The sequence below is a fragment of the Saccopteryx bilineata genome, chromosome 5 (assembly GCF_036850765.1).
Source record: "Saccopteryx bilineata isolate mSacBil1 chromosome 5, mSacBil1_pri_phased_curated, whole genome shotgun sequence".
Taxonomy (NCBI): domain Eukaryota; kingdom Metazoa; phylum Chordata; class Mammalia; order Chiroptera; family Emballonuridae; genus Saccopteryx; species Saccopteryx bilineata.
This window is the reverse complement of record NC_089494.1, coordinates 38332477-38345215: the sequence shown is the minus strand read 5'-3', so window position 1 is coordinate 38345215 and position 12739 is coordinate 38332477. Positions and strand designations below refer to the sequence as shown.

At 44.9% G+C, this 12739-nt stretch overlaps 1 protein-coding gene, 1 non-coding gene and 1 pseudogene across 2 annotated transcripts in view; 2 read left to right on the top strand and 1 right to left on the bottom strand.

Moving 5' to 3' along the window:
- LOC136306274 (MOB-like protein phocein) overlaps window positions 1-12739 on the top strand; it is a 63244-nt gene that overhangs the window by 4584 nt on the left and 45921 nt on the right. The window lies entirely within an intron of this gene.
- LOC136306970 (U1 spliceosomal RNA) lies at window positions 3452-3615 on the top strand. Its single transcript, XR_010725726.1, has one exon. It is a non-coding gene; the product is annotated as a U1 spliceosomal RNA (small nuclear RNA).
- Window positions 8733-8878, bottom strand: LOC136307253 (small nucleolar RNA SNORA38; annotated as a pseudogene).

The following is a 12739-nucleotide window of genomic DNA, read 5'->3' as shown; positions in this document are numbered from 1 at the left end:
ATGCGCCCGACCGGGATCCACCCGGCACGCCCACCAGGGGGCGATGCTCTGCCCACCAGGGGGCAATGCTCTGCCCCTCCAGGGCGTCGCTCTGTCGCGACCAGAGCCACTCTAGCGCCTGGGGCAGAGGCCAAGGAGCCATCCCCAGCGCCCGGGCCATCTTTGCTCCAATGGAGCCTTGGCTGCGGGAGGGGAAGAGACAGAGAGGAAGGAGAGGGGGAGGGGTGGAGAAGCAGATGGGCGCTTCTCCTGTGTGCCCTGGCCGGGAATCGAACCCGGGACTTCTGCACGCCAGGCTGACGCTCTACCACTGAGCCAGCCAGCCAGGGCAATAAAATATTTTTTGATTAAAATAAAAATACAAAATTTGCCTCCTGGGAGAAGCTGAACAATAAAAATGTCTCAAAAGCATTTTTTTCCCAAAAAACTTTTTTAGTGAGAGGAAGTAAAGAGAAGCATCAACTCATAGTTGTGGCACTTTAGTTCATTGATTGCTTATATGTGCCTTGATGGGATAGGGGTGGGCTTGCTTAAGCCAAGACTGTCCCCTTGCTTAAGGCAGCAACCTTGGGCTCAAGCCAGTGACCTCAGGACTTGGAACCTGGGACCTTTGCATCAACATCCCAAGTCAATGCTTATTCTGTGCTACCACACTCAGGCTTCCAAAAATATTTTTAACCCTTTGAGTAGTGAGTTTTTTTCATGCTCACTGGCCCTGCGAGTGTGGCTTTAAAAAAAAAAAATTAGGTCCAGTTGCAGTTTTATTAACAAAATCATGTTTGATAACCAATTTAGGGAAACAAGGACATACATACATTTGCCTTTTTTAAATGTTGCCTTACACATTTTTTTCTTTCTTTCTTTTTTTTTTTTTATATATATTTTTCTGAAGTTGGAAACAGGGAGGCAGTCAGACTCCCGCATGTCCACCAGGGGGTGATGCTCTGTTGCAACCAGAGCCATTCTGGCACCTGAGGCAGAGGCCACAGAGCCATCCTCAGCACCTGGGCCATCTTTGCTCCAATGGAGCCTTGGCTGCAGGAGGGGAAGAGAGACAGAGAGGAAGGAGAGGGGGAGGGGTGGAGAAGCAGATGGGCGCTTCTCCTGTGTGCCCTGGCCGGGAATCGAACGCAGGACTCCTGCACGCCAGGCCGACACTCTACCACTGAGCCAACCAGCCAGGGCCTGTCTTACACATTTTTAAAATAAATCAATCGTACTCTGGATGGTTAGGAGACATGAAGACGTACAAGAATTTTCGTACTACTCAAAAAGTAAAATCAAGTAGCAACATTCTAATTTAATATAAAGCTATATTGAACTATAGTTCATTTATACAATCTAGTGTCATGTATCTTATACATTGAGTTTTGTATTTAGATTTTTCTTTCTTTCTTTCTTTTTTTGTATTCTGAAGAGTGAAGCCAGGAGGCAGAGAGACAGACTCCCACATGCGCCCAACCAGGATCCACCGGGCATGCCCACCAAGGGGCGATGCTCTGCCCATCCGGGGCCATTGTTCCACTGCAACTGGAGCCATTCTAGCCCCTGAGGTGGAGGCCATGGAGCCATCCTCAGTGCCTGGGCCAACTTTGCTCCAATGGAGCTTTGGCTGCAGGAGGGGAAGAGAGAGAGAGAGGAAGGAGAGGGGGAGGGGTGGAGAAGCAGATGGGCGCTTCTCCTGTGTGTCCTGGCCGGCAATCGAACCAAGGACTTTCACACGTCGGGCCAATGCTCTACCGCTGAGCCAACGGGCCAGGGCCTTGTATTTAGAAATTTTTAATGAACATTTTCAGTTTTTAAAACTGAACACTAGAGCCCTGGCCAGAGAGCTCAGCTGGTTAGAGGATTGTCCCAATGTGCCAAGGTTGCAGGTTCAATCCCCAGTCAGGGCACACATTTACCAATGAATGCATAAATAAGTGAAACCACAAATCAATATTCCTTTCTCTTTCTAAAATCAATAGATTTTTTTAAAAATTAAAGAAAACACTCTTGACCAGGTGGTGGTGCAGTGGATAGAGCGTCGGACTAGGATGCTGAGGACCCAGGTTTGAGACCCCGAGGTCGCCAGCTTAAGCGTGGGCTCATCTGGTTTGAGCAAAGCTCACCAGCTTGAGCCCAAGGTCACTGGCTCAAGCAAGGGGTCACTCGGTCTGCTGTAACCCCCCTCCCCCCATCAAGGCACATATGAGAAAGCAATCAATGAACAACTAAGGTGCTGCAACAAAGAATTGATGCTTCTCATCTCTCTCCCTTCCTGTCTGTCCCTATCTATCCCTCTCTCTGACTCTGTCTCTGTCACAAAAAAAAAAAAAACAAAAGAAAAAACAAAAGACTACCTACCACATAAATTACTTGGCGAAACAAAAAGTCTAAGGCAAGATATATAATAGGAAACACTGGTTGAGTGCCTTATGCCACTGTAGGCACTATGTGGTGAAAATTTAGTTAATATTTAAGGAACATTTTCTAGGTACTGGCTACTGTTGTAGGTACTTTGCATGTATCAATTGGTTTAATCTTTAAACAACCCTACGATCTAGGTAACGGTCACTCTCATCTTGCTGATAAGGAACGTGAGGCACAAAGGGGTTAAGGAATAACCAAGATCACTTAGTAGAAAGGGGCAAGGCCAGGATTTGGATTTAGGCAGTTCACCGCTACATAAACTTCACTCTTTATGGCCTCTGCTACTTTGTCAGCTAATTCTAAGCACTTGGTACACATTTCAATCCTGGTGTTAACCACTATCATTGGGGGTATGTATGTATATGTCTGGCAATTAGTAGCTATCTAGCATACAGTTTGTTGAATTTAACAAATATTAAACTTCATCACAGAACTACATAAATAGCATGATTTAGCTATAACAACTAGGGGGAATTAAGATTTGAACCCAGACAGTCCTACTCCAGAGTTGATTACTAATCTTTAATATCAGCTATGAGCTATTTCTTCTTGTGGTCAAATTCAGTTAACTTTTTTTTTTTTTTTTTTTTTTTTACAGAGACAAAGAAAGAGAGAGGGACAGATAGGGACAGACAGACAGGAAGAGAGAGAGATAAGAAGCATCACGGCACCTTAGTTGTTCTGTGATTGCTTTCTCATATGTGCCTTGACTGGGGGTCTACAGCAGAGCGAATGACCCCTTGCTCAAGCCAGTGACCTTGGGCTTCAAGCCAGTGACCTTTGGGCTCAAGTCAGCGACTACAGGGTCATGTCTATGACCCCATGCTCAAGCCAGTGACCTTACACTCAAGCTGGTGAGGCTGAGCTCAAGCCAGGGACCTCAGGGATTTTGTAACGGGGTCCTCCACATCCCAGTCCGACACTCTATCCACTGTGCCACAGCCTGGTCACGCCAAAACAAGCCTTTGATCTTGTGTTGCTTATATGCTAGTTTTGCTACATTTGACAAATTACCTAACCACTTTTAATTTAAGAATTAATACTTACCTAGCAGGGGAGATACCATGATCACGAAGGTGGTTTTCCCAGGGCGAGGCTTATCCATTGCACCCCGGATGTGCTGACCCCTGTGATTTCCCCAAATGTGGGAAACTCGACTGCATAATTTGTGGTAGTGGGGGACTGCATTCGCACTCTCCCCTTAATAAATTTTAATTTAAGAATTAACTGTTGCCCTGGCTGGTTGGCTCAGTGGTAGAGCATCGGCCTGGTGTGCAGGAGTCCCGGGTTCGATTCCCAGCCAGGGCATACAGGAGAAGCGCCCATCTGCTTCTCCACCCCTCCCCCTCTCCTTCCTCTCTGTCTCTCTCTTCCCCTCCCGCAACCAAGGCTCCATTGGAGCAAAGTTGGCCTGGGCGCTGAGGATGGCTCTGTGGCCTCTGTCTCAGGTGCTAGAATGGCTCTGGATGCAACAGAGCAGTGCCCCAGATGGGCAGAGCATCACTCCCTGGTTGGCATGCCGGGTGGATCCCGGTCGGGCGCATGCGGGAGTCTGTCTGACTGCCTCCCTGTTTCCAGCTTCAGAAAAATACAAAAAAAAAAAAAAAAAAAAAAAAAAAGAATTAACTGTAAAAGAAGGGCACTAGCTATCCCTTAACACTTTGAATCAAGCCTGTTATTATTATTTTTAATTAAATTAAATTAATTTTTAAGTGAGAGGAGGGGAGATAGATTCCCATATGTTCCCCAACTGGGATCCACCTGGCAACCCCAGTCTGGGGTGATGCTCTGCCCATCTGAGGCCAATACTCACAACTGAGCTATTTTTAGCACCTGAGGTAGAGGCTCCATGGAGTCATCCTCTGCACCTGGGCCCACACTTGGACCAATTAAGTCACTAGTTGTGGGAGGGAAAGAGAGGGGAAGGGGGAGAGTGAGGGGGATGTAGAGGTATGGGAGAAGTGGATGGTCACTTATCCTGTGTGCCCTGACCAGGAATTGCACCTGGGACATTCACACACCAGATCGATGCTCTACCATTGAGCCAATTGGCCAGGGAAAATTTTAGTTTTAGAATTTAAAAATAGATAATGTGTTCATGTCATTTAAAATTCCAAAGGATGGCTTGACCAGGTGTTGGTGCAGTGGATATAGTGTTGGGCTGGGAAAAGGAGGACCCAGGTTTGAAACCCTGAGGTCACCAGCTTAAGGATGGGCTCATCTGGTTTAAGCAAGGTTCACCAGCTTGAGCCCAAGGTCGCTAGCTTGAGCAAGAGGGGACTTGCTCTGCTGTAGACTCCTGGTCAAGGCACATATGAAAAAGCAATCAATGAACAACTAAGGTGCCGCAGCGAGGAATTGATACTTCTCATCTCTCTCCTTTCCTGTCTGTCTGTCCCTATCTGTCTCTGTCTCTGTGTCTGTCACACACACACAAAATATTCCAAAGGATGTACACTGAAAAGATTTAGAAGTATATATATTGGGCCCTGGCCGGTTGGCTCTCAGCAATAGAGCATCAGCCTGGTGTGTGGAAGTCCCAGGTTCGATTCCCGGCCAGGGCACACAGGAGAAGCACCCATCTGCTTCTCCATCCCTCCCCTTCTCCTTCCTCTCTGTCTCTCTCTTCCCCTCCCACAACCAAGGCTCCATTGGAGCAAAGTTGGTCCCGGGCACTGAGGATGGCTCCATGGCCTCTGCCTCAGGTGCTAGAATGTCTCTGGCTGCAACGGAGAAACGCCCCAGATGGGCAGAGCATCGCCCCCTAGTGGGCATGTGGGTGGATCCCGGTCGGGTGCATGTGGAAGTCTGCCTTCCAGCTTCTAACTTCAGGGGGGGAAACACACACACACACACACACACACACACACACACACACACGTATACATGTTTATATATACAAATGTATCTTATGTATATGAAATATATATTTATTTTTCCTTTTTTAAAAAATAAAATAACAATTTTGGCTCTGGCTGGTTGGCTCCGTTTTAGAGTGTCTGCCCAACTTGTGGAAGTCCCAGGTTTGATTCCCATCAGGGCACACAGGAGAAGTGACCATCTGCTTCTCCACCCCTCCCCCTTCTCTCTCTTTTTCTCTTCCTCTCCCACAGCCACAGCTCAAAAGGTTTGAGCAAGTTGGCCCTGGGCATTGAGAATGGCTTCATGGCCTCTTCCTCAGGTGCTAGAATGGCTCAGTTGCAGAGCAATGGAGCAGCAGCTTTAGATGAGCAGAGCATTGCCCTTAGTGGGCTTGCCGGGTGGATCCAGGTTGGGGAGCAAGCGAAAGTCTGTCTCTGACTCCCTGCTTCTCACATAATAATAAAAAAATAAAGAATAGCCTGACCAGGCAGTGGCGCAGTGGATAGAGCTTCAGACTGGGATGCGGAAGACCCAGGTCCAAGACCCTGAGGTTGCCAGCTTGAGCGTGGGCTCATCTGGTTTGAGCAAAAATTCACCAGCTTGGACCCAAGGTCACTGGCTCAAGCAAGGGGTTACTCAGTCTGCTGAAGGCCCATAGTCAAGGCATATATGAGAAAGCAATCAATGAGCAACTAAGGTGTTGCAATGCACAACTAAAACTAATGATTGATGCTTCTCATCTCTCCATTCCTGTCTGTCTGTCCCTGTCTATCCCTCACTCTGACTCTCTCTCTGTCTCTGTAAAAAAATAAAATTAAATTAAAATTAAAAAAATAAAGAATAATAACATTTCATATACACCATTTGGCACCTTGCTTTTTTGTATTAACAATTTGTCTCTGAAATTAATCTTTAAAGTACATAGAGAGCTTTTTCATTCTCTTTATAGCCGTATAATATTCCATGATATGGATGAACTATATATAATCTATGCATTCCCCATTGATGAATATTAAGTTCTAATCTTATGCTATTACAACACTTCTGCAATGAATAAAATTTTACTTAAATGATTTTGCACATGTGAACAAGTATATCTGTAAGGCAAATTCCTAGACATGTAAATGCTATCCTGAAGGATATATGGATTTTAATCATAGATACACAAACACATATATTTCCAAGTTGCCCTTCATAAAAGTACTACCATTTAACCATCCTATCAGTAACATATGAGACTGCTGATTTATTCCCACCCTTAATAATACAGGAAGTTATTGTTTTTATTTTGCCAATTGGATTTTACTTTTAATTTGTCATTATGAATCAGGGTGAGCTTCTCATGTGATTAAAAGCCATCTCTATTTCTTCTACTGTTAACTGTTCCTATTGACTGTCAGTATCTTTTGCCCATTTTTCTACTGGGTGATTCACCTTTTATGATTTGTATGATATCTTTATTTATTAGGGAAATTGGTTATTTGTGATAAGATTATCCCTCCATTTGTCATTTTGGCTTTAGTTTCATTTATGTTTTGAACTTGCAAGAACTCATTTTTGTGTAGTTGAATTAATAAATGCTTTCCATTATGGTTCTGGGTATTATGTTAAACTCTGAAAAGTCTTCTCCAATTTAGGAAATTCTCAAAAAAATGAGGGTTCAGTTCCAGACCACCACAACAAAGTATTATCATACAGCTGGGTTTTGGGTTTTTTTGTTTGTTTGTTTGTTTGTTTGTTTTTCCAGAAACAGAGATAGAGTCAGAGAGAGGGATAGATAGGGACAGACAGACAGGAACGAAGAGAGACGAGAAGCATCAATCATCAGTTTTTCATTGGGACACGTTAGTTGTTCATTGATTGATGTGCCTTGACCGTGGGCCTTCAGCAACTGAGTAACCCCTTGCTGGAGCCAGAGACCTTGGGTCTTACCTGGTGAGCTTTTGCTCAAACCAGATGAGCCTGCACTCAAGCTGGCGACCTTGGGGTCTCGAACCTGGGTCCTCTGCATCCCAGTCCGATGCTCTATCCACTGCACCACTACCTGGTCAGGCAACAGCTGTTTTTAAAAATAAATCATTTTACTGGTAGAGGTTCTTGCTTTCAATTTGTAAAAAAAAAAGACAACATTGCCTGGCCTGTGGTGGCGCAGTAGATAGAGCATTGGCCTGGAAGACTGAGGTCATTGGTTCAAAATCCTGGGGATGCCTGGTCAAGGCACATACAACAAGCAAGAAGCAAGCAATGAACAAAGTGAAGCTACTATGATTTGATACTTCTTGCTTGTACCTCGCTTTGTAAAATCAATCAATAAATCTTTTTTTTTTTTTTTAAAGCAACGTCTGTGAAGCGCAATAAAGCAAAGCACAACAAACTGAGGAACACTTGTACTTAAAGTTTCAACCATGGTTTCTTTAGGTATTTTTACTGTTCTTTAAAAAATTTTCAGAAACTAAAATTATATAAAATACTTTAACCGTGGCTTTATCTGGAGATTTTCCTTTTATAAGAGATAAGAAATGGGTCTACCCTGCCCCCCCTTACAGATTAATCCTAGTTCTTTAGCTGAAGTTTTGCAAAACTCTCTTTCAGTGTCATTTAGCCTGGAAACTTGACTTGGAAAATTTATCAATGGGTACTTACTTGGCTTGAGTATCAGTTCCAAAGGCCAGTTTCTCATAGTAATTTTTTTTTTATTTGTGTGCGCGATGGTTGATCTTGAGCCTGAGGGGAGCAAGCTGGCTCCAGATTTCTCCAAGTCCACATTTCTTTCTTTTTCTTTTTTAATTAAGTGCGATGTGGGGAGGCAGAGAGACAGACTCCTGCATGCGCCTCAACCGGGATCCACCCAGCAAGTCCCCTACAGGGCGATGCTCTGCCCATCTTGGGCCACTCCTCCATTTGCTCAGCAACTGAGCCATCCATCCTCAGTGCCTGGGGCCAACTCGCTCAAACCATTTGAGCCATGACTGCGGGAGAAGATAGAGATAAGGAGGAGGATGAGGGGTGGAGAAGTAGACCGTTGCTTCTCCGGTGTGCCCTGACCGGGAATCAAACCCAGGACTTCCACATGTCTGGCCAATGCTCTACCGCTGAGCCAACTGGCCAGGGCCTGAGTCCGCATTTCTTTTTTTTTTTTTTTTTCTGTATTTTTCTGAAGCCGGAAACAGGGAGAGACAGTCAGACAGACTCCCGCATGCGCCCGACCGGGATCCACCCGGCACGCCCACCAGGGGGCGACTCTCTGCCCACCAGGGGGCGATGCTCTGCCCATCCTGGGTGTCGCTCTGTTGTGACCAGAGCCACTCTAGCGCCTGGGGCAGAGGCCGAGGAGCCATCCCCAGTGCCCGGGCCATCTTTGCTCCAGTGGAGCCTCGGCTGCGGGAGGGGAAGAGAGAGACAGAGAGGAAGGAGAGGGGGAAGGGTGGAGAAGCAGATGGGCGCTTCTCCTGTGTGCCCTGGCTGGGAATCGAACCCGGGACTTCTGCACGCCAGGCCAACGCTCTACCACTGAGCAAACCGGCCAGGGCTAGTCCACATTTCTTTACCTTCAATTCTTACATCTCCAAAGACAAGGAACCATAGACAAGCCTTTGTAGGAGGGTAATTATTATAGTACTTTAAAGTCATTCATTTTTAAAAATTTTTTTATTTATTCATTTTTAGAGAGGAGAGAGAAAAGGGGGAAGGAGCAGAAAGCATCAACTTCCATATGTGCCTTGACCAGGCAAACCCGGGGTTTGAACCAGCGACCTCAGCATTCCAGGTCGACACTTTATCCATTGCGCCACCACAGGTCAGGCCATTTTTTTTTTTTTTTAATCTTTTTTTTTTTTTTTTGAAGCTGGAAACAGGGAGAGACAGTCAGACAGACTCCCGCATGCGCCCGACCGGGATCCACCCGGCACGCCCACCAGGGGCGACGCTCTGCCCACCAGGGGGCGATGCTCTGCCCATCCTGGGCGCCGCCATGTTGCGACCAGATCAGGCCATTTTTAAAAAAATTTAACTTATTCATTTTAGAGAGGAGAGGGAGAGACAGAGAGAGAGAAGGGGGAGGAGCTGGAAGCATCAACTCCCATATGTGCCTTGACCAGGCAAGCCCAGAGTTTCGAACCGGCGACCTCAGCATTTCCAGGTCGACGCTTTATCCACTGCGCCACCACAGGTCAGGCCAGGCCATTTGTTTTTTAACGAGTCAATCCCTGTTCTAGGCACTGGGGATACAGGAATGAATAAGATAGGAGGAGATAGAAATAAACAAACTAAATTAATAGCATAATTTTGGTAGACACTAGAGTCAATAAACTAAAGATAGAAACATTTTATGAGAAACATTAGGTGCCCTACTGAAAAGAGGAAATGATAATAGTTTATTATGAATTTTTTCCTGATCACACCTTTCCTTCTTGAAAGTTCAGGAACTATTGTATTAGTTATATAGTGCTGCATAATAAATGATCCGTAGGTTGGAAATTTGGGAGCAGCTTATTTGGGTAGTCCTAGATTGGGAGGTTGTCATAAGGCTGCCATCATCTGAAGGCTTGACTGGGGCCAGTCGTCAAACTTCCAAGATGGTTCACTAATATGCTGGCAAGTTGATGCTAGCTTTTCCCGGGAGCCTCAGTTACTCAAAACCTTTACCCCTCATAAGGTTGCCTGAGTGTTCTTACACATGGCAGCTTTCTCATCCAGAACAGATAAGCTAAGAGAGCAAGGCAGAAGCCACAATGTCTTTTTTTTTTTAATTTTATTTATGTATTTTTTAGAGACAGTGAGTCAGAGAGAGGGACAGACAGGGACGGAGAGAGATGAGAAGCATCAATCATTAATTTTTCATTGCGCGTTGCAACACCTTAGCTGTTCATTGATTGCTTTCTCATATGTGCCTTGACCGCAGGCCTTCAGCAGACCGAGTAACCCCTTGTTGGACCCAGCGACCTTGGGTTCAAGCTGGTGGGCTTTTGCTCAAACCAGATGAGCCTGCGCTCAAGCTGGCGACCTCGGGGTCTCGAACCTGGGTCCTCTGCATCCCAGTCCGACGCTCTATCCACTGCGCCACCGCCTGGTCAGGCCACAATGTCTTTTATGACCTACGTAACATCGGAAGTCACACATCATTTTCACTGTATTCTATTGGCTATACAGGTCAGCTCAGGGTGTAAATACTACCAGAAGATAATTATCATTGAGGGCCATCTTGCTGGCTGGCTACCATATCAATGATTCGGTCAAATATTGTAGAATTTTAGAGAAATGAAGTGCCATGGGAGTTTAATATCACAGTCATCTGTAGTCAAAGTTGTCTAAGCTTGAACTCTTTCTAAATCCAAATAACTTTGTCTATAACAAATTTCATAAACAAAATAATTTTCAAATATGTTGAAAATGTGTGAAACCCTACATAGGCACTAATTTGTTCAACTATGAACATACATCCCCTTGATTTCATGCCAGGTCTTTGGAATTTTCCCAGCCTGTTGATCCTAGGTGGTTTTCAGGACAGAATTATGCTTCTCTAGGTTTGTGTTTGAGCAAGACCATGCTTCCCTGTTGCTTCAGCTTTGCTTGGTCTGCCATGTCATCTCCTGTATCCCCACATATAAATGTTACCCCTACTTTAAGGCACATTTCACCTACTTAATGAATCATTCACAGTGTGTCCGCTTTTCTCTTATGCTGGCTTCCTTCAAGCCGAGATGGTCGACAGAGTCCCAGACTTGGCAATGTTCAGTGGCAGAGAAAGGGGACCACCTTTTTTGGTATCTCCTCAAGAGCAAGAAAACCTTTCCCCAAAGTGCCTTCCATATCTCCTTAGGCTAAATTGGAGTCACATGTTTATTCTTAAACAAAACATTAGCTTCTCAGACCAGTAGGAATTTATATCAATACTTCAGCTAGAGATGGGTTTCCTATCCTCAGCTACGTAGGGAAAGATGGGTACTGAGCAAGATCAAAGTCTATTTGGAAAGAACACATATAAGGAGAAGGATTGCAAATAGGCAACCAACAGGGGCTGCTTCAACACTGAACACCTTTTGCTTTGTAGTATAGTAGTTTACATTCCCCCTTTCCCATTCATTTTTAAGCTGTTTGAGGAAAAGCGTCCATACTTCTTACTCATGTTTCTCAGCACCTGCTTAGTGCCTTACTACATGTAATAGGCATTCACTATTTTATTTGGATTAAAAAATTCCCCACGGACAGAGTAGCTCCCTTGCTGCGATCTATTGAAAGTCAGCCCTTGACACAAGGGTTTGTTTTATATGTTTTAAAAAATTACAAAAAAAAAAAAAATTCCCCACGGAGAATTTCACATTAGATTTTTGAAATTACCTATGGTACTTTGGATTTATAAAACGGTTTCATCTAAAATTTTGAGAATTTCAGTAATATAAAATATAAAAATATTTTATATTTGTGTTCATACTCTATGAAATAGAGGGTAAGAACTACAGTGAATAATTTCATTATGAATAAAGAAACTTTTCTTTGATAGCTTATTGAAAGTCTTACAGTCAATAGGCAAGAGAATTGAGATTTTCTGAATCCCAGCCCAGAGTTACGGTATTTCCATTTGTCTATATTGCCTTTGAAAGACTACTTCTTCTTTAACCAAAATATTTCAGTAACCCACAATTACATGTGACTGTTATTACTAATCATGCCCCCTTTTCTTTCTCCCCCCTCAAAATTAACCCTGGTTATAAAATTATTTTTGTTTAAAGGTCATAATCAGCCAACTGACAGAGGAATTAAAATGTGAAGGTTATGAGCTAGAAACATTTCAACCCTAAAGAACAAGGTTCTTCCTCTGAACAAGGCCAGAATCGACATCACAATGCAACTTTAGTAGACTCTTCAAAGAGATGAATGTCTACTTTGTTCCTGAATTTAAAACCTACTTATTCCCTTTTTCTCTTGTTCTTCTCAGATGCACTGTAATAGTATAAGAAATCTGAACTTAAGAAAATATTAAGGAGAGCCCCTTCAACAATAGGTAAATAATATTTACAGCTCAGGGGCACACAATAGGGGAAATTTTTTTTTTTTTTTTGCATTTTTCTGAAGCTGGAAACAGGGAGAGACAGTCAGACAGACTCCCGCATGCGCCCGACAGGGATCCACCCGGCACGCCCACCAGGGGGCGACGCTCTGCCCACCAGGGGCGATGCTCTGCCCATCCTGGGCGTCGCCATGTTGCGACCCTCCTGGGTGTCGCCATGTTGCGACCAGAGCCACTCTAGCGCCTGGGGCAGAGGCCACAGAGCCATCCCCAGCGCCCGGGCCATCTTTGCTCCAATGGAGCCTTGGCTGCGGGAGGGGAAGAGAGAGACAGAGAGGAAGGCGCGGCGGAGGGGTGGAGAAGCAAATGGGCGCTTCTCCTATGTGCCCTGGCCGGGAATCGAACCCGGGTCCTCCGCACGCTAGGCCGACGCTCTACCGCTGAGCCAACCGGCCAGGG